This window comes from Haliotis asinina, chromosome 13, assembly GCF_037392515.1.
Source record: "Haliotis asinina isolate JCU_RB_2024 chromosome 13, JCU_Hal_asi_v2, whole genome shotgun sequence".
Taxonomy (NCBI): Eukaryota; Metazoa; Mollusca; class Gastropoda; order Lepetellida; family Haliotidae; genus Haliotis; species Haliotis asinina.
The window spans coordinates 17200092-17226305 of NC_090292.1; the positions used below are offsets into that span (position 1 = coordinate 17200092).

The window sequence follows — 26214 nt, forward strand, 5'->3', positions numbered from 1 at the left end:
AAAGCGCCACGCTTGGCATTAAAGAGAGAATACAAGGACTGCATGTATTTGTCTGAACGGAATGCCTGTGTTTGAACTATCAAACGGCGCTTCTGTGGGTTGACATTCACTACTCGCTGTTGACGAAGACCACCTTCATCTGAGTGAGTGAGTGGGTGAGTAAGTGAGGGAGTGAGTGACTACTTTATGACAGTACACATCAGTACCACATAACTACGAGTGAGTATAGTTTTACGAAACTGTTAGCAATATTACCACAATACCTTTGGGGAACACAAGAAATGGGCTTCACACATCATACTCATTTGGGGAATCGAACCCGGGTCTTCGGCATACGAGCCAACGCTTTGAAATACCCACTGACTGACTGTCTGAGGCTCCTTCCCAAATTCATCACGCCACCATAGAATTCAGTTTAAGGGAAGACGACCTGAGTTCTATCATTTTCAGAAACCTCAAATAAAGACTTGGATTGTTATCCAGTTCAAAGACATGCTAAAAATAATAGCGTCATAACATTTTGGTTTTTTCCGTGGTTGAAACTTGACTTCTTTTATTAATTAAAAACATAAATTAATTCGGTGCTATATTTAGATCGTTCTCTCCCCGTCACTGCTGTGAGCAGATTTAACAAAAGCATGCGTCGGCCGGGAATCGAACCCGGATCGACTGCTTGGAAGGCAACCATGCTAACCTTTACACCACCGACGCCTGGTAATTAAGATGAAGATGGGAACAAAATGTTAGACGTTAACTTAGCCGCTTTGCCTCCATCCATACAGTCGTTCCTGTTTTGTAAGTCCATATGTGTGTGTGTAATACTATCTGGTGCGACACATGCATGTAGGGTTGCTCCGAGGCTGTACTGAATTATGAGCCCTTGGATATACAGTAATTCTATCCTTCAATGAGACAAGTCTAGATAAGGAGACAGAGTCCCGGTCTGTTATATGTATTATTTTTTAGAAATTATCCCTTAAAGCATTATGTTTTACCTTACAGACTCTCTGGAGACCGTGATAGCGCCTACATATGTGTACCAGTTGAGCATTCTTGAGTAATCGAACCCAGGTCTTCAGCGTGATTGGAGGACACTCTACCCATTAGGCTACACCATCCGGGCCTTGGTTTTACTGTTTAAGGAACATGCTTATTTTACAGCCCAAACCTGCTTTTGCGTGCTTAAAAAAGAAAGTATATGGCAGTTACATGACTAATTTTGTATTGCTATTTTTATCATGTTTGTAACTTACCTTAATGTAGTCTCTCAAAACGTTAAAGCGTGGTCTTCAGTCATCAGTATGTTATGTGTATATATCTGTACTTTTCCATGAGATGAGATTTAAACACAATATCTGTCTGTCAGTCATGGCTTGACAAAATATCCATAAGAATATATAACAATTAATAGGCCACTTATATGGCGTTCATATTCAGGCATACTATCTGCTCACGGCTACGTACATTGCTATCCCCAGTCCACCGTTGTACAGTGTTTGCTATGCTTTAATTTACCAGCTGGCCATCAGGGCCTGCTGCCACATACAGGCTTAAAATCTACAAGGCCCTGAATGAAATCAGCAGGCTAATTTTGTTTTAGTCAAACCAATAAAACCTAACAGACTGCGTTGTACACAGTTTCACACTCTTTCTACAAGATCAAGCAAGCGAAGCCTGTGGCACACAGATCAGTTTTTATTTGTTAGACTGGTGTTGACGTACCAGGAAGTGAAACTGTGGGTTATTGTAACATGATGGATCATGGATATAAAGACAGAAAGGAGAAACATTCCAGCTGACAGATTATTTACTGAAGGCCATAAGGACCTGCACGTATATGAAACTGCCGGTCCGGTGCAATAAAAACCGGCACCGGGCCTCCGAGCCAGCGGTTATTTTGAACGCTGCTCCCATGGGGTCCTTACCATACAGCTATGGTGTGTGTTATGCGCAATGAACTAAACACTCATTGTCAGCACATGCTTACGGACACCCATTTTGCAGCTGGAAGAACTGAGAGAATGTGGATCTAAGTATCTTGTGCCAGGATACCACGCAAATGCACCAACCTCGATCCGAACCTAGGTGCCTCTACCGAGGGTCAAACCCAGTCCTTCGGCGTGATAGACAGGCACTGCACTATTGCGCTCAACAATGAAAGAATCGGTATCAAGACAGATCAACACCGATGGTGTTAAAGAACCTGATATATTCAGCAAGAATTCCATCGAGGCCCAAACATTCACAGGAAACATTCATACAGTTGTATTATCGCCGCCTTATCAAGACTCTCACTCGAAATTCAAACTGTGATTTACAACTGTCCAAGGCAGCTCCAAACCGTATTCAGTCACTTTTATTATCAGCCTTCTCCGAGAACACCCTCTTGATTTATCAGCAACTTGTAGAGACGGATAATTGAGTTTCTGATCAGCAGAAAATGTCTTCAAGAAGACGCAGACATGTTTTTTTACGTGTTTCCAACACGTGTTGGTTAGAGATCACTCGAAGGACCCTGTTCTCGGGTTTTGCATAATTTAAACAGATGGTTTAAATCTGACTTAATTTAGTCCTTCTAAATACATTTTGGAAGTCATTTATTCTCCCCTTGGATCGTGTTCAATGTAAAAGCCTGTGTGAGTCACATGAATATATCTCGTGAAAAGCTGAGGTGGTGAGCGGGGTTATGCAACGCTCGTTTATCCAGTGTTTCATGTCCACGGTCTATCATTATAGGTGGTTTTAAGCTGTGAAAGGCGTGGATAATCGAGGGTGCCATTATCACTACACGCCATCACTGGTCGCTGGGAAGATTGTGATTCACACTTATGCCAGAAGAGTAAAAGTAGAGTATGACTTGAATAGATAGAACATAGCTTGAACTTGGCTTGATGTAAAAGCAGAATGTAGCTTGAATCAAGTGTAGAAATGATTTGAATCAAGGGTAGAAGATGTTTTAATCAATACTAGAAGATGGCTTGATGTGAGGGTAGAATATGGCTTGAAGTTAGGGTAGAACATTACTTCAATCAAATGTAAAACATATAGCTTGAGTCATGAGTAGAATATGGCTTGAAGAAAGGGTATAACGTGACTTGAAGTAGGGGTAGAAGGTTTTAGTATGTTTAAAAGTTAATATATTGTTGTATATTATTAAACCATTAAATTAAATTAAAATATAAATAAAATATTAAATTAATATTTCATTGTAATTTGCTAAACCACTGTATATTACATTTCCATAAAGGTCTATATCACCACATATTGATAATCATTGTATTGTAATCTATGCATAAATTTAATATGCAAGAACAGATTGTCTTTCTATAATGTAGATGTACATAGAAATAGTGCTTCTCTTGCACTTGTCATTTGTTATTTGGGGTACAGAAAGTTTGTTAAACATTATGAACATGTATTCCAGTGCAAATAAGGATATCGTATTATGAAACTAAACTAGTCAGGCAATGTTCAAGTCGATTGTTATCGTGAGGATAAAACGCGGCAAAGCCATTGCGTTAAACAAAAAACAGTTTTCACTCGGTGCGTTGAAATATGAGGAGAGTTAATTTGTCGTTTCCACTTCATGATTCAGACGCTGTAACAATGTGCCTCAGGAATTAAACAAACTTTAAAAAAACCAAATTAAAATAAACTTTGAACTGCACGTGCGATATAGCTTAAAAAGTACTCATTTTAAAAAAATTAAGCAAAAATAAAAATGGCAAAAAATCCATGGGATGAGCTGAAAGTGATAGAAAACAAAGACAGGCACTGCCAAACATATTGTTGCTGAAAAAGACGTTGGTTTGAAGACAGGGGCGACCAGCGCCCCCTGGTGACTCACACGGATGAATGTGATTAAAATTGGAAATTAAAAATCTGGGGTTTGTTTCAGCTCTAGCGTCACATCAGAAACGGTTCACGAAATCCAAATGGCAATTTTAGTGTGGGTAATTAGATTCTGACAAAGGCTTGTTGAAGGAATGTTTTGTGTGCAAATATGACAAGGGCAGATCAAGAGGTCGCTGTGATCAGCCAATGGAAACACGCAATGGATATCAGGCCTGCGTCGTCAACCAATGAGTTTGTGTTTTAGTTTATATAGATGTGTCTTGTCACCTGCATGCTGAATACACCAAGCCGTTCACAAAGTGGTCGAATGTGACATAAGCTGAAGGTAAAATATATGAGATCACATGAAAGCACAAATGTTCCTTTCTTTCCAGGTTTCTTCACAAGCAATGCGGTACAAAGCTTGTGTAGGAACCATTAAAAACATATATAGGAACACTTGTGGTTTCATGTGATCCCATATTATATAGTATATGTCATATTTAGGTTTACACTTTCTCAGTAAGCACAGATTCTAGTCCTTTTAGGGTTTAGTCCGATCCGGGAGGAATCGATCTTAGACTCTCATTGTCAGGCACCAAAGTTTCAGTGTTCGTCTTACATATTTCATAAAAGGGTACCCCGTTTGGTGACACTCTGGTCTAAGAACGAGATCTCAGCTCGTAATGTTCTACCCGTTTAACAAAGTCATAATTTTGTCAACTTCTGTGGCCACAGCTCTGTTTGGGCTCCTAGTCTGCGCGTAAGATGCGTGTGTCAGTTGCTCTAAACGCTCCAAATTGTCGTGGAGAATTGCGTCCCTTGGGCACACCAGGAACCAATATAAAGTCCTTGCCAAAACATGGGTACAATGTGTAAAGTCAATTTCATTTGCTTAGAGCGGCATCGAGCCATTCTCAGCCGTAGTCATGTCATATCGAGGTAAAGTTAATTTCGTAAAGTAGTTGATGTGAAAGTATGTTTCCCCCCGTGAGGTTGTGATGTTCAGGGTCATGTTGGTAATGTATATACCATCTTGCTCACGGGCATGTGTGCACGCTTGCATTCACATGCCACACTGCTTCACTTAAACATGTTTTTAAAACCAAATGACATCCATAATGGCTCTGGCAAAGTACTTGTATTCCAATTGTTGGCCGACGGAGCCAGGGAGGGAACTTTCTATGCATGACTTTCTCCGACGACTGGTTACGTTTTTCGAATGCGCGTTCGCGTTCTTCAGCTGTATGAGACAGAATCCAGGTCACCTAGCTAATGAGCCGTGTGATGTTCTTGGCGACAGTTGACACCAGGGGGAGGTGGGGGGGGGAGTTTACGAGATGGGGGACCCTATGGACAGGGGGAGGGGGCAGAGCTTTTCAGCATCTAACACTACTCTCCCCGCTTCGTATGAATACAAGGCGTCGGTGGTGTAAAGGTTAGCATGGTTGCCTTCCAAGCAGTCGATCCGGGTTCGATTCCCGGCCGACGCATATCTTTTCTCAAACTAATTCCATCCCAGGTAGGAGTAATGAAGCCTCAAAGAATATACTTACCTTTATGCATCAATACATTATTTTATAGCGTAATGCAAACTATACACGCCTTTTGCATACAATGACACCGACGTATAACTTATGGTTAAATTAGGTGGTGAGAGTAAGGATTCTTTAGGGTTTCATCAGCTTTCCGAGTGACGGGGTGGATGGGCAGGTGCGTGAGTGAGTTGGTGAGCGTGTACGCCGCATTTAGCAATATTCCAGTAATACCACGATGGGTATATGAGGCGCACATTGCACCCATACATGCTTTAACCACAAGGCTACCACTAAGTCCGATTCCTATTCCGCATTAGTGGCAATTCCAAGTAAATGACAAACTGAAGGCCTGTTATGCTCCAAAATATTTCAACAGTTAAATTAAATAAGTAAAAATAAATTAAGTAATTAAAATTAATAAATTTAAAGTAAGTAAATTACTAAAACGAAGTTGTTAGTCAGTTTGGACATTTTTTAAAATGTTTGTCCAACTGAGTGGAAAACGACACCAGAAATGGTTTGTGGCCAACCATATTGCATCGATGCATCCTTGACGGAATTCAGACACCAGCAGATTTGAACTGGTTTCGCTGCACGAATGCTCAACCGCTTCACATATGTAGACGGTATCCATATCTCTCACCAGATGGTATTACTATTGGCATGGCTGGGTTCCACGTACACGGTCTTGCTAAATGGGGACGACTGTATGGATGGAGGCAAAGAGGCTAAGTAAACGGCTAATATTTTGCTCCCTTCTTCCTTATCAGTATTAAGCGTCGGTGGTGTAAAGGTTAGCATGGTTGCCTTCCAAGCAGTCGATCCGGGTTCGATTCCCGGCCGACGCACGTTTTTGTTAAATCTGTTTATATGAACACAATGGTGAAGGTGAGCCAACGAGAGAAATATTTCACCTAATTATTTTATGCTTTTATTTAATAAGCTTAGTTAAGTTGCAACCTTGGAAAAATCAGTTTACGATGATTTACCTTGATTAGAGTAAGTCGGTTTTAACACGTGCCCATCGTTGATATAGGGCCGATGTGGTGTTAAATTTTAACTCCGTCACACTCTGTACAAAACTGCTTCCCGGCTCTTTATGCCCGTCGTCAACTTTGCGCTGTGGTGATGCGGCCCCGAACTGAAACGAAACATGAAACACGCGAAACTCTTGAACCCTGACAATCCAAACACTCCGCATTACGGGCGATTACGGTGGGTTTGGTGTAGTTTTGGTGCAACATTTATTTATTTATTTATTTATTTATTTATTTATTTATTTATTTATTCAAACAAAATATTGATTTGCCTCGTGTTTAAATCGATTCAATATTTGTGACAACCGCAGCCTTGTTTGGGGGTTGGATAACAATCCAAGGGATATATTTCAGGTTTCTGAAAATTGTAGCTGATCTTTGCTTAACTAAATGTCATAATTTGCGGTAAATTTGGAAGGGAACCATTGAGTGAGTAAATAAGTGAGTATAGTTTTACGTCGCGTTCGGTAATGCTCCAACAATGTGACGTAGGGAGACACAAGAAATGGGCGTTACACATTGCATCCACGTGGGGAGTCAAACCCAAGTGTTCGGCGTGACGAACGGACGATTTAACCACAAGGCTACCCATCCATCCCGGAAAGGAACCACAGACACTGAACTCACAAACCCATGATGATATTTTAGCATAAAATTGCAGAAAATACAGAATAGTGAAAATCTCTCTTCACGCACTTCGCATTTCAGATAAACTTCTATCGATTTGCCTTGTGAAGAAACTACTAAACCACTGGATAAATTGTTTGAAGACCCTTCTACAGTACTCCACAATGACTGTCCTCAAAGGAACAAGACATTTAACGATCACTGTCTACAAAGCTGGAGTATAAAAGCTAAAAATATTTGTACATAAAAGCATTTAGAAAAACTTTTTGTCTTCTAACCCTATCCTCTGTATGTGGCCGGTGTCACTCTCTGTGACATGGGGCAATGCGGTAGCCTAGCGGATAAAGCGTTGGCTCGTCATGCCTAATACCCAGGTTCGATTCCACACTTGAGTACAATATGTGAACCCTATTCTGGAGTCCCCCGCATGATGTTGCTTAACGCGGTTTAAAACTGTACCCACTCAGTGTGTGGCCGGTTTCTTATACTGAGTATATATAACTACAATATCTGTGCAGAACAGGCCTCAGTGTGTGGAGGTTTCTCATACTGAGTATATATAACCACAATATCTGTGCAGAACAGGCCTCAGTGTGTGGAGGTTTCTCATACTGAGTATATATAACCACAATATCTCTGCAGAACAGGCCCCAGTGCGTGTGTGACATATTTGTATTAAGTAAGATGTACTCGCAAAACGATTTGCAGTTTGTGCGCTCTAACTAACACGTCCATCTTCAATAAGGGAAGAACACCTGAACACCTTATCCCGCTCGAATGTGAGGAATCGAACGCGGCTCCTCGGCATGCCGAGCGAACGCTTTAACCACTAGGCTACATCACCATCCCGACATGCTGAAAGAAAAGTGAATGAAAGCTGTGACTGCATAAGAGGAGGTGCATCTGGACTGTATATCATATAAGTAAAGATCCGTAGAAGGGAGATAACTCTACCTTTCTTGTGGGGAATATAAAGCCAAGCTGCAAATCGTCCCAATTCCTGTTCACAGGTCAACAACAAATGATCCTGCAAAAGTAGGTGAGTGAGTGAGTTTATTTTTACGCAACTTTTAGCAGTATTCCAGCAATACCACGGCGGGGGCCACAAGACACTGGCTTCACACATTGTACCCATATGGGGAGTCGAACCCGCATCTTCGGCGTGACGAACGAACGCTTTCACCACTTGGCTACACCACAGCCTTTCACTTTTAGGAGTGAGTGAGTGAGTGTTGTGTTATGATGGCAAAGCGATGTCGACGTAAGAGGCGACTATCAGGATCGGGTGGTCAGGTTCGCTCACTTGGTTAACACATGCCATCGTATCCCAGTTACGTACAATGATGCTCACGATATTGATCACTGGATTGTCTCGTCCAAACTCGATTGCTTCGAGACCACCACCATCTAGCTGGAATATTTTGGCTCCAGAAAACAAAAATAAATAAATAAATAAATAAATAAATAAATAAATAAATAAATAAATAAATAAATAAATAAATAAATAAATAAATAATAAATAAATAAATAAATAAATAAATAAATAAATAAATAAATAAATAATGGTAAAAACAGACGCTAATATGTGCGACGCTAATATGTGCGACTACTTTCACCATTCTAATCAATAGGGATTGACTGAATAACTACATTGTAATTGAAATGCTGGCATCGAAAGACGTCTTATTAAGGGCGGGGGGAGGGGGGCAAGCGCTGTTAAATTGGCAGGTGTGGCATTTTAGTGTCAAGGAATTCAAAAGTTGTGTTGCCGGATTTGGGGTTTACTTAGCTACTTGTTAATGGTTCCTCCCATTACACAGGGGTGAGCTAATGGCCGGAGTTACTCACGCCGAATGTAGGAAACACCCGCTCACTCTTCACACAGAGGGAGTGTATAAGTTAATTACAAATCAAATTACTCATTAAAACGTCTTGGTTTCATTTGAAATTCGGTCCAGATTATTGACTCTAGCTCTTTTTTTCCAGAAAACATCACACAATTTGGTATGCCGCTTACGATTGAAAGCCTGAGTTCTTCCTATTTATGGTTCGGCTGAATTTGTAAAGCAGATATTTACCACAATATCTCAGCACAGATAGATGCGGTGTCTTATATCAGTGTGGGTACCGATCCACAAAGCATCCGACATTCGTAAGCCTATGACTATTGAATGACAGAAGGTCGGGATGTTATGAACGATTTTTGGATCGGGAACCTGATGATATTAGAGTGAGTGAGTCTAGTTTTACACCACACTCAGCAATATTCCAGCAACATGGCGGCGATCTGTAAATAATCGACAACCCCGTGATCAACAGCTTGAACATCGATCTGCACGACAGGGAATCCATGACAAGTGTCAACCAAGTCAGCAAGCCTGACCACCCGCTTGGGTTACTGACGATTACTATTGTAGCGATTACTATTTTATTATATTAAATCTAGAACATTTGTACCATTTCAACTTAAACGTATGCCCTTCCTCTAATACCTTTAGAAAACAATACATGCTAAAAAAATATGTCTTTCGAGTATCCGTCACCATCATTTATTCGCATTATCAAATAACCAAGGTTTAAAATCTATCCGGTAATATTACAAATATGCTGGTCTGTCAAACAGACCCTGAGGGAAATATAGCCAAGAAAGTCCACGCAAGTGTTCAAAATATGGCAAGTCTTGATTTCCACAGCTTCAGGAAAATGAAGAAAGTCTTAAGTCTCCTTTTCATACTATACTCTTAAAAAAAGTAGGGGAACTGTACTTTCAGTGAACGATTGTCGAAATTGGGAGATATATGGGATTGAATCAATGTTGATACACTAATAATGGATGTTTTGAGAATGCATTGCCACATGGATTTCATTCAAAGCAAAGCTGTTCGTTCAGTTATCCCCCTTGTTAGGTGACTGGAGTATGACATGACAATTTCAGGTTTACAATTTTCAGTCAGTAGTGTGTGCTTTAACCCAGAAAACCCTGATCATGCACAGATGCAAGAAACTTTTCGGAACAAATGGTCTACAGTGATTTATCGACCTGCCTGATAAATGTCAAGATTCATAATGACACCCCATGCAGAAGGCTCCCACGTTGTGCACGTGCTTCCCATGCATTGTGTTTGCGTGTGGTGATAACGTGAAATGATGGTGCATACACAAGATGAATGTCATTGTAACGTTCCTCTAAGTTCAGGGTCCCCAACTTTTTAGAAGAGTATTTTAGACCTTGTTATAGAGCTTCCTCAGTAAAATATGTTCATTTGAGAGCAGTTGTTAGTCTACAATTATGCCTTCTATAGCTGGAACGAAGCGTAAATATTGTCGTGAAATGATCACATCCTGCATTTAATATGGGCCTGTGACCTTTCTTTGATGCAATAAAAACCTAATGCTAAAGTGTAAAGAAGATCACGTTAAATATACAGTAGACTTCAAATATATTCCACGGTGTCTTGTAACCTACAGATTATTATTAATGCGCATGCGCCATTGTTGGCAAAGAGACTGGATTTTGGTTCGTCTATACTACTGCGAAAATCAAATTAGTAATGTTTTCAACATTTGGGCAGCAGGAAGCCCTGAGATGGAATCTGTTGCCTTCATTAGTGCGAAAATAGGAGACACTCTCATTCGCATCGGCTCACCAAATAATGTGAGTTATAATTAGCTTATCGATCGTGACCCAGCTGATTAGATAGGTTTTGCATGGCCGAATTCAATATGGTCCTCTTTCGGTATTTATTTTATTTCTGTTTGTTTTTGTTCTTTATTCTATTATTTCTTTCTTTGTTTTTTTTAGTTTCGTTGGGCTTGTATTTGTGTTTTAGGGTTTTTTTTGTGTGTTTGTTTTGTTTGGTTGGCTTTTGTTTTGTTTTGTTTTTGCATTTTGTTGGTTCATTTGGTGGTGGTGGTGGTTGTGTGTGTGCGTGCGTGTGTGCGTGCGTGCGTGCGTGCGTGTGTGTGTGTGACGGTTCAATTCTCCATTGTTTATATGAATCCTTTCATTCATCCATGATTGGTAGGAGCGGACACCGATGGTATTCGATGGTGATGTTTTTCATATGATCTTCCTAGTCTGCTAATTGTAAAGATCCCGGCTAGAATTTGTCTTCAGTAATCATGCTTGGCGCAAGAGGTAACTAACGATATTGGTGGTCAGGCTCGCTGACTTGGTTGACACATGCATGTCATGCGCAGATCGGTGTTCATGATGTTGATCACTGGAGTGGTTGGTCCAGACTCGATTATTTACAAACTGATTCCATGTAGCTGCAATATTGTTGAGGGTGGCTTTAACCAACAAACTAACAAATAAAATTCAGTCACATGACATGCCAGATGGTAAGGGGGAGGCGTTAACCAATATGGTCTCTCGTTTGCTGTTCCTGCAACAGTTTTGGAACTTTTGAACCTTTATTTTCAGAACCCCTTACAAGTGTGCTTCCTCTTTTCTGTGAAAAGTACGTGATGTTTATAAAAATACATTGTCTCAGCTCATTTACATACGCACATCCACGCACACGCACACGCACACGCACGCATGATATCTAATGATGAATTCTCCGTCTCTAAACGGGTAAGGATGAAGGTACCAACTAACCAATGCTTAGGGTTTCGTGCGACTTGTGAATTCATGTCACAAATTACATATGTTTATAATTGTTGTGCGTTCTGAGGGGAAAGCAGTATTATTGATTGTAGAGCGATTCAAGGCAGTTACACTGTCTCTTATTTCATCCATCAAGGATGACCGCTGTCCACATAAACTGATTAGCTGGACGTAAATACAATACACAACTTCAGTATGTTACAGCACCCTTATATTTCCTGGAAATTAACTTTTGGGGTCCCTTTAAACCCCACTCTTGTAAGCCAAAGTGAAAAAAAATACATTTTGTTTGTTTTTTGTTGTTATTTTGCGCCGCACTCGGCAATATTCCAGCTATATGGCGGCGGTCTGTAAATAATCGAGCCTAGACCAGGTGATCCAGTGATCAACAGCATGAGCATCGATCTACGCAACTGGGATGCCGTGACATGTGTTATCCAAGCCAGCGAGCCTGTCCACCCGATCCCGTTAGTCGCCTCTTACAACAAGCATAGTCGCCTCTTACGACAAGCATAGTCGCCTCTTACGATAAGCATAGTCGCCTCTTACAAGCATAGTCGCTTCTTAAGACAAGCATAGTCGCCGCTTACGATATGCATAGTCGCCTCTTACAAGCATAGTCGCTTCTTAAGACAAGCATAGTCGCCTCTTACGATAAGCATAGTCGCCTCTTACAAGCATAGTCGCCTCTTAAGACAAGCATAGTCGCCTCTTACGATAAGCATAGTCGCCTTTTACAAGCATAGTCGCCTCTTAAGACAAGCATGGGTGGCTGAAGATCAAATCCAACTCGGATCTTCAGGAGCAGTAAAACTAATAGAGGCGATAACTGGATCTGGATGTCAAGCTCGGTGCCTATGTTGATTGCATGCCACGGTATCCCAGTGACTGGGCCGCTGTTCATAATAGCAATCATTGGATTATCTGGTCCAGACTCAGATAACGAACTTATCTCTGAAGGTATCTTAGATCGACCATCGGGTGTTTATTTTTTTCTGTGTGTCATGATGTAATTAAGCCTGTGATTCTCCTGTAAGATTGTGATACTGGTGAGTACAATGTTAAACACAGCAGCAACAAACTATCTGCAGGGCGACAAAGATCGACTATCTGCTGCCAGTTTCTGTTTGAGTCATGACGTAGTTAAGGTCCATTGTTTTACTGAGATTCGTTCCCACTACGTAATGAAACAGAGGGTTTAGCAGTATTGTAGCCTTTCCATTAAGCTCACGGAATATTTTAGTTTTGATTGGTTCATCATACAGAGCTCGCTGATCAGATATTGCCTGCATGGTCTAATCTAATTAGGGGGCCCCAGTTCTTCTCCTGACGGGCGGTCGCCTTTAAATGAAGATTGGGTTCAAGCTCTTGTGTGAGACTCTACTTTGAATTGTAACGTTGCAAGGACCTTTGTTGAAATTGAGAAATTGTCTCATTCAAATGAGGGCTCAAGTTTAAAGTTATGATTGTGATCATAAAACTCCGAGGTAGCAGGTGACGGAAGCTATTTTAAGGACCGATTCCTCCTTCTAGGGCAATTTGTCTGAGCGTCTTTTTTTTAAAAAAAAAAAACTGCTTAGGCAGATGGCGGCATATATCCCGAACAATTGCTTAAGCGGCGTAAAGCAGTATTCATTCAGCCTAGAGGCTACTTCCTGGTTTGATCGAGACCCTGCAATTAGTGCATGGCTGGAAATCGAGACTGTGTGTTTATATAATTAGGATCGACGGTTATTGCTGAGCTGATCTTCGTCATTTAACACAAAACACGTAAAACGATATTAGAATTGATTCAATTTTTCTACAAGGGATCGACATTGTGTTTTTTTTAAAATATTTTCGCAAGTGTGCCTGCAGAATAACATTTCCTGTGTGTTTGCGAAAAGAATCTTGTTCGATGGAAGTGCAGGGTGTCTTGACAATTATCTGTTGTTAAGAAAGCATTATTGGTTGACTCCTCGTTTCAGAGAAACATTGTGTGTGTTTTTTAACCTGGGACTGAACAGATATATTCCCTGCTAAAAGAAACAAGAATACTGGAGAGCTTGTGGAAGAATACTGGTGAGTTTGAGCTGATAGGATACTGGGGACGCGTTGAACGACGACCGTCAACCCGAATACTGATAGGATACCGGGGACGCATTTAACGATGGCCGTCAACCAGAATACTGACAGGATACTGAGGACGCATTTAACAATGGCCGTCAACCCGAATACTGACAGGATAATGGGAACGCATTTAACGATGGCCGTCAACCAGAATACTGACAGGATACTGAGGACGCATTTAACGATGGCCGTCAACCCGAATACTGACAGGATACTGGGGACGCATTTAACGGTGACCGTCAACCCGAATACTGATAGGATACTGGGAACGCATTTAACGATGGCCGTCAACCAGAATACTGATAGGATACTGAGGACGCATTTAACGATGGCCGTCAACCAGAATACTGACAGGATACTGAGGACGCATTTAACGGTGGTCGTCAACCCGAATACTGACAGGATACTGGGGACGCATTTAACGATGGCCGTCAACCAGAATACTGACAGGATACTGGGAACGCATTTAACGATGGCCGTCAACCCGAATACTGACAGGATACTGGGGACGCATTTAACGATGGCCGTCAACCAGAATACTGACAGGATACTGAGGACGCATTTAACGATGGCCGTCAACCAGAATACTGACAGGATACTGAGGACGCATTTAACGGTGGTCGTCAACCAGAATACTGACAGAATACTGGGGACGCATTTAACGATGGCCGTCAACCCGAATACTGACAGGATACTGGGGACGCATTTAACGGTGACCGTCAACCCGAATACTGACAGGATACTGGGGACGCATTTAACGATGGCCGTCAACCAGAATACTGACAGGATACTGAGGACGCATTTAACGGTGGTCGTCAACCCGAATACTGACAGGATACTGGGAACGCATTTAACGGTGGCCGTCAACCAGAATACTGACAGGATACTGGGGACGCATTTGACGATGGCCGTCAACCAAAGTACTGACAGAATTCGTCAAAGAACGTACTGAAAGAACAACGGTCAACCACGGAAACGAAACATCATACGACAGAGGTATATATGGCGCGCATCCAGTAGGCAAAGGGTAACGTTGTGGGAACTCCAGGAGCTCTTAATGCACCCAGGTTTAGAAAAATCTGAATGTTTTACACCCAGGTTTAGAAAAATCTTAAGCACACCAATGCAACTATCCCTTCACGCACATGACAAAGACAGCGTTTTTACCCATAGGTTTAGAAAAAAAAGTACTTGTGTTCAATTAAATCTTAAGCACACAAATGCAACTATCCCTTCGCGCACACTACTGAATCGTTTACTTGATTGCACTTCATTTTGACTCCGTATAAGCAGGGGGGATATGAAGGGAAGCAGTCACTCCTCGAAAAGACCATTAATGTATGTCTCCGGTCGTTACGTAACCAATGTAGCCAATATGGCGGCAGCTTAGAAATTAAGATAGAGCCCGGTTTATGTTCAACAGCTGATTAAATTTGCTCAGTGTTGTGACTACTGAAAACCGACATGTTGAAGATAAGTTAACTATTTTTGTCATTTCATTTTAAGTCAAATAATTGTTTTTGGAGTCAGTATTAGAACTGCAGAGTTGTAAAGTTTCATGTCGGCGTGTCATAGCTCACTGGCTTCCATTCTCCGTTCACTGCGAACATAAACTAAACTGTGTCTATAAAAACTTCTTTCACACATTCGTTTACTTTTTAGAAGGGAAATATACCTTTAGTGGAAAGATATTTGCAAGTAATAGTGATAGTTTTATGACTTCAAGGATGTTAGGGTGTATTTGAGGTGTGTGAAAAATATCACATATGACCGATCTGATCTGATCCGCCATTGAAATACTACACGGCGTTTTTAGAGTCTTTCTAGTTACTCCTTCAAAAACATCTTCCACATACACCCTTAATTTACATGTGGGGAATACACTATCAGGTGACAGGTGTTTGCAAGTAATAGTGATAGTTTCATAATCTAAAAAATGTTGGGCCGTATTTGAAGTGTATGAAAAATGTGACGTATCGCTGATCTATCTGAGCCACCAGTGAAATACTACACTGCCTTGTTTGAGTGTTTCTAGTTAATATTTTTAAAACTTCCTTCATATACACGTTTAATCTTTATGATGGGAATATACCATCAGGAGTTTGCAAGTAATAGTGATAGTTTTATGATTTTAGAAATATTGTTAGGGTGTATCTGTTGAGTGTGAAAAAAATGACATATCGCCGATCTGATCTGATCATTTAGGAAAAAAAAACAAAAAGCAAAAAAAATAATACAAATTATGTTATTCACCTCTTGATCCCGTTCAACAATACAATCGAACCTGTCTAACACCTGAACGTAGTAAAAAACTTAAGTGAGCAATTCCAAGCCATGAAATCTCAGTTACTTTCATCCGTATAAACAGGGGATTTGCTCCATCCGTACCCATCAATTATGACATATCGATATTCACGCGCCACGCAAAACATTGTAAATAATGGATCGATCTCACGCCCGCCGTGTCTTTGAAGTCGCCGACAAAGCGCAGCGTGACGTTGTTTTGGGTCACGTGATCAGACACGATTAGCTGTGTTTCAATTTGGCTTAATCTCCAAGTGTTTTAATAGCTATTGAAAAGAGGTTTCAAACTGAACTTAAATTCAATTAGATAATGTGAGGTTTGTAGCGCCATCAAAGCATGACGTTCAATGGTCGACGTCGTATTATTCTTGATTGAGATGCAACGATGTTTGAGGGAGATTTTCGTTATTTATGGTAATGCGGCATGTTCGCTGCAATAATTGTTCAACCAACCGTGAACATGTAAATCCCAAACCTGGTAATCACATGAGTCATGAAAAATGACGAATGTTTTATTCACAGTTCAAGAAACCCAAAGGACAAAATAGGTTTTTATTCACTGAATATGAAATATTCCGAGGGGTGTCCCCAAAGTGACCGTCTTCACTATATTCACGATGTCCAATGATGCCTTCTATTTTATTTTGAAGGAATCAATAGCAAAGGTATATCCAGAATTTCACATTTGTGGTTAATGTGGTAAACGAGATATTTGCCATCACGACACACTGGAGTGTAATATTTCTTTAGACGTTGCAGAAAGTGAAAAACAATCTGTCATCTGGTATCTCTTGGATAATGACGTTCGCTCAGATAATGTGATATAAAATATGGTCAGTATAGTAAGGATGACATCCAGTCAAAACCACCATTCAAAGATGTGGATTGCTTGATTTATATTAAGAAGAGGCTGTTTTTAAGGACACCCCCATTTTGATCTTTCAAAAACATTTTTCCAGACATTGAAGTTGACACTGTTTACAACATAATGGGAGCTGACCATTCAGTATTCAGTATTTAGACTGAACCCTTGGCATCATGTATGAATAGTGTAAACATTAGAATCCGTTACGTCCTTTTGATTACGTCACCTGAGAGTGGGCGTGTCTCCAAAACAGGCTCGTTTAGTTTCAAAGGGCTCAAATTGAATTTTTACGCATTTGGTCATAAACACACAAAATGGTGGGTTTTTTTCAATATTTTGTTTCCTGAAATTTGTGATGCATTTTTGCCTTTTATTGTGGGTTTGTTTTGTTTGTTTGTTTGTATTACGGGTTTTCGTAGTTGTTTGAGGGGTTTGGGTGGGGATGGGGTAGGGGTGGCAAGATATAAACAAAACGGGGATCATGAAGCTGGATTATAGCAAAAACAATTTGCTTTAGCTTCCCAGATAATATGTAGAAAAATGAAACATGAAAACAGTTGCATGTTTATAATTGTCCACGTGAGACCGACCACTTTTGAGACATCCCTCATAATGTATGTCACGCTTGTTATGCTTGGAATAACACTTTCTCGGTGATTCATTATTTTGTAGTCATATTCATTAATGTATGTTGATTTTGATATGAAAATATACGCAAAATAGATGCATTATTTAATATTGTCTTCTAAATTGTACTTTAAAATGTTACATTTTCATATGACAATTACAGTTTTCTTCTCGGTGGTTGACAAACTTCTTGTTTTTGTCTTGTCAAGGAATCAGTCATGTGACAACAAATTAGAAAAAAAATGACTTAGATGGAACATAAACCTGGATAGAGTGAAGTTCAAGTTATATGAGCGTCCTAGCTTTTAACATTGCGTCTTTAAAAACAGTACCCTGTATCGTACCTCGGAAGATGAAAACACAATTGATATTGTACGTGCACCTTCAACCAACAACCAGCTGACCCGCTGGCCCGCTAGCCCGTGGCTATTAAATATCCAGTCGGGCCAGTAAATCTCCAGAGTCACTGGTGCGACCGCCGAGTAAAATTTCTTGGGGTTATTTTGTACTCCCACTTGTTAAGTTATAATGCACTTTACAACACGCAAGATTATGGCCTGATTAAACGTGACCATCACATTTTTTACTTACTTAATTTATTTGAGCAGAAATATTTCAGAAATTCGGAAACGTCTTTTCTTATTTTTATGGCATTTTACCTTTTTGTAGTCTTTTGTTAAGTTTCTACATTCGAATTCCGGATTAGTGAATTATTTTGTGAGCTAGAACCTTTCAGACATAGCTAGTCCGACTGGCTATCTAAACGTTTTCGCACACTGGATGTAGCGTGAGAATATAATAGACGACAGACTTAAGCATATATATTACGAAACTGATGAAACAATACCACATTTTGTAGCTCGGTGAAAAAACATCAATTAAAATACTTTATCTATAAATCAGGAAGTTCACGTTAAGATTTTAAGAGTGACTGAGATTAGTTTTACGCCACAATATTCCATCAATATGGCGACGGTCTGTAAATAATATACATTGGACCAGATCAAAAGCATGATCATCGATTTACTCAAAATTGAACTGAAATTATGTGCCCAGAGCAGAGATGATTTCACACTTGGCTTACACATTTTACAATCCAGCTTAAATTTACTTCATGAAAATTATTTATGCTACACTTATATAGTATGGAAGTCTATGGAAATTAAGTCAAGTGCCCGAATATATCTGGCACGGGTCTGTACGTTTCCAGTAAGAGTGTGCCTGGCGTTTAATTTCCGTCGCACGTCAGCAGTGGAACCAGCATAAGCTCAAGACAACGGATAGGTTTTCACTGTCAGCTAACCTGTTAGTGAGAGAGAGAAAAAAAGAGAAAATTTTGTTTTATGTGTCACGTGTTAAAAATATCTAAAATATACATACATAATTTAAAACGCTGCTAAAATGTAACATCCGGCCACATGCCCACGAGACATAAGACACTACAGAACGTGTAAGGGTGTATTAAACCGCGAGTTTGGAGAATAGGCTCGCTTGGCAAGAGGTATGACTATACCAGCCCACACACAACACAACACGTGAGTGAAACAAACAAATAGTCACAGGATCATTTGTTACATAATCATTCGATACTTATGGTAAGTATAGGTACAATTATTATAGTGATCAATCAGCTTTCATAGAACATAAACATCATACGTAGATCCGTTTTACATACTGTATTAATAACAACACACATACAAACGTATACAACGTAATGTCATCGTTAAATACTCTATACATCAATCTAGGCGGCGTTGATACAATCTACATAGTTACAAGACAGCATAGTATTCACAACGTAATACAATAGATAACATTTACTAGACAGCCACCTCCTGATTTGTGACTGTCATCCGCACTATATACCTATTCCAGCTATCGCGGATAATCGCGTTTACAGATAAAACTTACGATAATGTTGTTATTGTGAACCTTTGATTATGTCAGTTAGAAGGACCAAGGCATCGATGGCCAGTCGTGAGTATCCCACGAGGGCATACGTGGCACGCACGTGATTTGTCCAGCGTGAACTACAAAAAGTCGTACAGACAGATACATGCAGTTCTGTTAGCTGAAGGTCACGGATTAAGTTTGATGCTCGTTATCTCTGTGACCCTTGACAGGTTTAACATTGAAGAACGTGGTCAGTTGGTCTGTATATTTCCTGTTTTCAATAACACATACCGTTATAAAATATTGGTAAAACTTTGTCCAATTTCCCCGTGTTCATAGGTGCATGAAGGGAATAATCTATCTATAAGCACCAATGATGAGTGAAAGAAAAAGATTATAGTGAATAACGTATCGACAGTTCCATGTTCACCAGTAAGGAGATTTAGTTACGGAACTACAATATGCATTAACGTCCATTAAACATTTTAGTAACCAATGCAGCTAGATGTTTAATTAATTTAGAACTACTGAGTTAACCGCTAACCAACTGACCGTTCATAAAACTGGTGTCGGAAAGAAACTCACCGCTGTAAGACGTTCATGAATGCTCGTCCACAGGCAAACTGTAGCGCAAATGTGGTTGCGCAGAGTAGAGATAAGACCAGTCTTCATATATGAGAGCTCGCATATGTGAAGACTGGTCATATTCTCTACGCAGCGCAACCTGACTTGCGCTACAGTTTGCCTGTGGCTCGTCGTGCACTCTACGTAGGTCAAGACATCATTGAGAGGTTAGGTTGTTGCCAGGGTATTCGCTCACGTACATGCAGTTGAACTCTGACCTCTCCCAGTGTTTGCAAGAAAGGTTTAATTCAAGATTAAACTGTCTAAATGATCAGAAACAACACTTTTGTTTTAGTCGTGCTGAATTCCCAAGAGTTTCTCACTGAAAACGAAAGATGTCAGCCAGTCTCGTGGAAAAACGAAAGAACGTGAACATGTCGCAACGTTGATACTCCTATGAACGTCAGTTTCGAGATTATGTGATCAGTCACTATAAATCAAAATAACATAGGATCCGAGCAACTCGTGACAGATTAAATTGTCAGTTAGTGAGTTAGATGTTCACCACGCTGAATAGTATTGTAGTGACGTCGAGGCATATTAGGGTAGATAACAGTGAATGGTGTTCCGGCCATACTGGTATGTAACACAGTCTACACGACACACAGCTGAATGAGTGAGTGAGACAGCATGACTTTTCGCCGCCTTTAGCAATATTCCAGAAATGTCACGGCGGGGAACGGAGCGAGCGGAACGCTTTAACCATAACACCCAGCGCCCCTATTTGAATGAATGCTGACGTACGAGAGCTGACGTTGAGCTGTTCGTTCTCGCCACATTTTGTGCATATGGCACTTGCTGACCAGGGCTCAGCTGCACAAGGCGACCTTAGCGCTACTACAGTGATTGTAGTTCCCTTTCTCCAGCAAAGGCGTAAGGTAGTCGTAGCGCTAAAGTCCCTTTGTACAAGTGAGGCCAGATCGTATTTCAGCAGACAGCAGATTTAAAATAAATCCCTAACCGCTTTACTTTGTTAACATATCTCATAGACGGTGTAAGGAGGTTTAGTTTTACGCCACTTTTAGACATATTCCAGCAATATCACGGCGGGACACACCAGACATGGGCTTCACACAATGTACCCACGTGGGGAATCGAACCTGGACAACTCAACGCCTTTACTGTAGTTTGTAGACTAATCCTCATTTTGACCAGAATGGATCTGAACAGACATCAGTTTTGATTTTGAAAAATGAAATACCCAAATAATCTGTTTGTGCCATGTGGCTGTTGTTGCCGTTAATAAACTGCCGCGACAAAAGGCAGAAGAATCCCCTTTGAACCAACAAAAGATAACACAGACAAGTCTAAAATATTCAATAATATATTGAGCAAATAGTGAGCAAGTTACAATGAATCACAATACAGATTTCTACTAAAATGTAATTGAGTCCCAAGTCTTAAGTAATGGATGATCACAAATATCAAATATTCACTCACCAGAGTCTTGGCAATTTACAGTGACAGCAGAATACTAAATGAAGCTTGTTTACAAAGTCAGTGTGTTTACAAAGTCAGTTCGTTTACAAAGGCAGACTGTGTCAAACGATGGTCACGTGATTCACATGATGTTGTTACAAACGGTCGACGATGGGCAGAGGCTCACAACTCCAGTTCGATCCCGAGTGTAAGTCCGTGTGTGTGCCTCAACACAACAACCAGCCTTTATATATACTGACACAGAGTCGGAACATTCGAGCTATATCGGAATTTAGTCAGAACAATCGGAAAAATGAAGTAATCAATAGACTGCCAAAGGCAGGTAACTGAAGCTCTATCAAAAAGACCTGCCGCTAAAAATACTATTGCCATTGAACAAATGTGATATAAAAACTCACAATCCACACTAAAAATTCTAAACATCGTGATTATAATTACCACTTAATCAATGAAAGTACATATTACAGAAAACACTCTTTCGTAACACCGTCACGTGTTATTTTCAAAAATGTATTCTTCCCAAAGCTGAACGAGATGACTCGTGGGCTTGAGTTAATCCGATTGAGATAGAAGTCTAATAACTACGATAGAAAATTCATTGATCATCTTGTTTTCTGAATGATTGTGAGCTTAGACTGGCTTGGTTCTGTTTGATAACAATGAGTGGGGTGCCGTCATTTGAGAAGGCGGCGAAGCAATCAAAACAGTTTCCCCGATTCCAGAATTTAGACGCACCCACAAGTCACGAAGCAGATGTCACAGGAACTGGAAACAATACTTAATGTCCTTCTAGCTAAGCTCATCAGAAAACTCATCTCTTGAATGTTTCTCAAATTTCAAAGGACAAACCACATAGCCTAACTATTCTCTTTAGTGGCAAGTCCTATTCAAACAATATACGGGTATCTGGAAATTTAGATCTACAAAAGATCCTCCTGTTTCACTGACGGGTGTTTTCAATATTTTTGTTTTAATATTAACGCGATGTTTACTATTACCTTAGATTCAATGTTTACTATGCAAAACACCAAATCATCAGGAACAAGACTGTTTTCAAAATGGCGCTATTGTGTGCTGTGCTGTAATGGAATTCCAAGGAAACAAACTGAGGCTTCGATATCCTCCATAATGTAAATTTGGTGCGAGCCTGCTTTCAATCCAAATCATTTTAACAATGGATTCACTGACTGGGAATTTGAGACATTATAACTTTTTTCACAGATTCATACCCCAAGGGCTGCTTTTTAAATATCAAAATATGAAATAAAGTGGTAGAATTCCCGCGACGTATTCCGCAATATGGAGCCGGATGTCCGGTATGAACTGCCCCGCAGCAAATCTTTCAAAATTACTCGGCAAAGCTCGTCACTTTCCGTTTTACCATTCGACAGTAATCTGTACTGTTTTTTCTTCCTCGGGGACAAGGGACAGCCATGCTGTCATTCTGCCCCCGAGATCTCATTTTTAAATGCAAACATAAATTTAGACTTAATTTGGCCAGTCTCGTAAATTCTTTTTGCACTGTTTCAAAAAGGATTTTCATTGGGACGAGTCGTGACAAAAGTGTAAATCTCGCAAATATCATCGAACTAATTATTTTTTGGAGAATTTATATCAGGACATCACATTTGGGGAAACTAATAAAAAAACAGACTGCATATCATTACATAAATCTCCCAAGGCACGTTTCAGGAACCCTGCCTCATTTTCCAGACATCATGCTGAAATGTGCTGTCGTTTTCGTGATTCTCTAACTTGAAAAGAAGCTGAAAAGTATGGATCTAAAACATTATTCTTCAAATGATTTAATTTGAAAATCAGAATGAATAAAGGGACATGCCCCTTTGACCAGTTACGTGCCATGATATACTTTTTTACAGTTCATGCTACTTTGTGTGTAAAATAAATGGTCTTTAAATTTATTTTTATATTTGTTTGTCTGGGTTTTTTTTCATTTACATTGTACATACCGAGGATGAATATGACGATTTACACACTTGCCTTTCTTCTACCACCAGCCCGATTGTGTTAGAATATTACCTAGTGTTGAGGCGATAAAAATGAAACAAACAAAAAAATATAATATCCACACTCACGCTAGCATGTAGGAAAACACAGCTTGTCCTTCCTGACATATATGTGCACGTTTTCCTTTGAAAAATCAAATACCGTTTTTGTTTCTTGTGTCATGTGATTGTCACGTGATTGTCACGGAGCGGGTGAGTGAGTTTAGTTTTACACCGCCCTCAGCAATATTCCAGCTATATGGCGGCGGTCTGTAAATAATCGAGTCTGGAACAGACAATCCAGTGGTCAACAACATGAGCATCGATCTGCGCAATTGGGAACCGATGACATGTGCGAACCAAGTTAGTGAGACTGACCACCCGATCCCGTTAGTCGCCTCTTACGACAAGCATAGTCGCCTTTTATGGCAAGCATGGGTTGCTGAAGGCCTATTCCACCCCGGGTAGACCTCCACGGGTCGATTATCACGGAATGGCGCAAACAACTCTTGAGACATCTTCGACTCGAACCTACGATACATTCCCGGCACTTTGGGCTGAGGCCGCTTCATGGAAGAAGACCTAATGTCAGAAATTTGTCCTGGCAATATCAATAACTTCAGATACACTTATAGTATGCGTACCTATGTATTTTATACAAATAAATGGGTTGATGTTATTACTGAACTTCCTGTAAAAATGATTAAGTTTTTCAGATTAAACAAAAATATTAACAAAAATATTCACCATACCATTTAGTTAATTCGTTACTATGTCCAGTATTGATCTCTTAAAACCATATTCACTCTGTAGCAAGTATAAACGTGAAAATGTCAGAACAACCGTGGGGGTCATACCCTCGAAGGCTAAAAGGTCAATCGAAAAGGTCAATATTTTCACTCCGAAATTGAGAAAGGTTTTGATCATATTATCGACATAACGTCATCTGTAATCCGTGTACATCAGCTGGAGTGTGGAATAAACCCGAGTCTTTCAGTCCGTGACAGGTGCGCGTTGTGGATTATTTCCGTGCGCCCTTGATATAGTTCGAGAATTATCGCCTGTTTCTGTAAGTGTCGACAGTTCTTTTGTCGCACGGCAGAAGAAGTGGTCCATCTTCGTGGTGGAGGGTGTTTATTTATCTGGTCTATATCTGTAAGTGATGACAGCGGTGTATCTGCAGTACGATCCGACGTGTTTACACAATGTATTCACGATACGCGGGTGTAACCCTGCGGTAACGGTGCAAGACCTGCTGTGAGCAGCCTGGTTCTCTGGGTCCGCTGCGCCTGTTCAAGCGTAGCGCAGGCGTAACAGACCCGGAGAACCAGGCTGCTATGGCTGCGTTACACGATGTGAACTGTCGTAACTAGACAAATGCTCAGTCTGTGCATGGCTGTAAGTTTGACAGAAACAATATTTTAACATTGACATCGACTCTCGCCCAACGTACAGAACATTACCATTGATTCACGGGTCCAATATTTGGACATTGTTTCTGAGGTACGACTCCTACAGCTTAACACTGATCATAAACTTTAACATTCACTAACGAATCACAAACTTTAATATTGATATCCCAATCAAAAAATGTAACTTTGACTTGACAATGATATTTTTATATTGACTAACTAATCCCAAACTTTAACACTGACCAACGAGTCTTAAAGGTCTAACAACATACGAATTGTGTACTTTAGCATTTCTTTAATGGGCATTCTCGAAGTTGGTGAGTCAAAAATGAAACATACAGCTTTATGGATTACAACTTCTTGTTTATTACGTTGAGCGACGTTTCGATATAGATTCTTACATCGTTTTCAAGCTAAATGTGAATACAACCAAATAGTGAGAAGCTTATATACATGGTATGTTGTGACAAACAGCGGATTAACATTAACAACAGTGTGTGGTAGAGTAAACAGTGGTACATAATAGGAAGAGGCCAATAGGGAGCAAAAACAACGAGCACTAGTGATGAAGCCAATGAGCGGGATGAGTAGTAACAACAAGCAGACACAATGCTTAGATAGTCCATGGTTTGATCAGTTCTTCATAGGCCGATTGTATGTAGTATCCTTGGTCTCTATTGATCAAAGGTTTGTGGCGGCGGATTTCGATGGCTACCAACAGTTTCCTTTTTGTGGAGTCCTGGTTTTTGGACTTCGAACTCGTCGAACTTGATGGGATGACTGGTGAATTTTTGTTGATGGTCTGAGATTTGCTGTCTGTCTTGGCTGTAGAGGATTTGTGTTCTTTTATGGGGGTGTCAACAGGGCGGGAGGTTTCACCTATATATGAATCGCCACACTCACAGTTGATCTAGTAAATCACTCCTTTTTGGGGCTGCGTGCTGGAGGGTAGGTTAGGGCCATTGGTTTGGAGGATGGTCCTGAGGGTTGGAGAACCAGAGAAGATAGTGTCGATGCCTGCTTGGTGTTTGAGGAGTCTGCTAAGTTGATGGGAGGTCTTGCCAATATAAGGAAGGGCGAGCGGAGGCTGAGCGGGTTAGGCGGTTGACTTTGTGTGCTGACGATTAGGTGCCTGATTCTGACGGTGCGGGTTCGAATCCCGGATGGGACTCAACCAAAACAGTACTAGAATTTGTACTTTACTAAGAAAGTGAAATGCCAAATATGACATATGTTTAGCCATAACCTCATTATTTCAAATGGACTTTAGTCCGCGACTTCACGAT

General features: G+C 40.4%; 3 non-coding genes across 3 annotated transcripts; 2 read left to right on the top strand and 1 right to left on the bottom strand.

The window, feature by feature from the left end:
- Positions 1-639: 639 nt before the first annotated feature.
- Trnag-ucc (transfer RNA glycine (anticodon UCC)) lies at positions 640-711 on the bottom strand. Its single transcript has one exon. It is a non-coding gene; the product is annotated as a tRNA-Gly (tRNA).
- Positions 712-5255: 4544 nt separating this feature from the next.
- Trnag-ucc (transfer RNA glycine (anticodon UCC)) lies at positions 5256-5327 on the top strand. The gene has a single exon. It is a non-coding gene; the product is annotated as a tRNA-Gly (tRNA).
- An 821-nt stretch (positions 5328-6148) lies between these two features.
- Trnag-ucc (transfer RNA glycine (anticodon UCC)) lies at positions 6149-6220 on the top strand. The gene has a single exon. It is a non-coding gene; the product is annotated as a tRNA-Gly (tRNA).
- The last annotated feature ends 19994 nt before the right edge of the window (positions 6221-26214 follow it).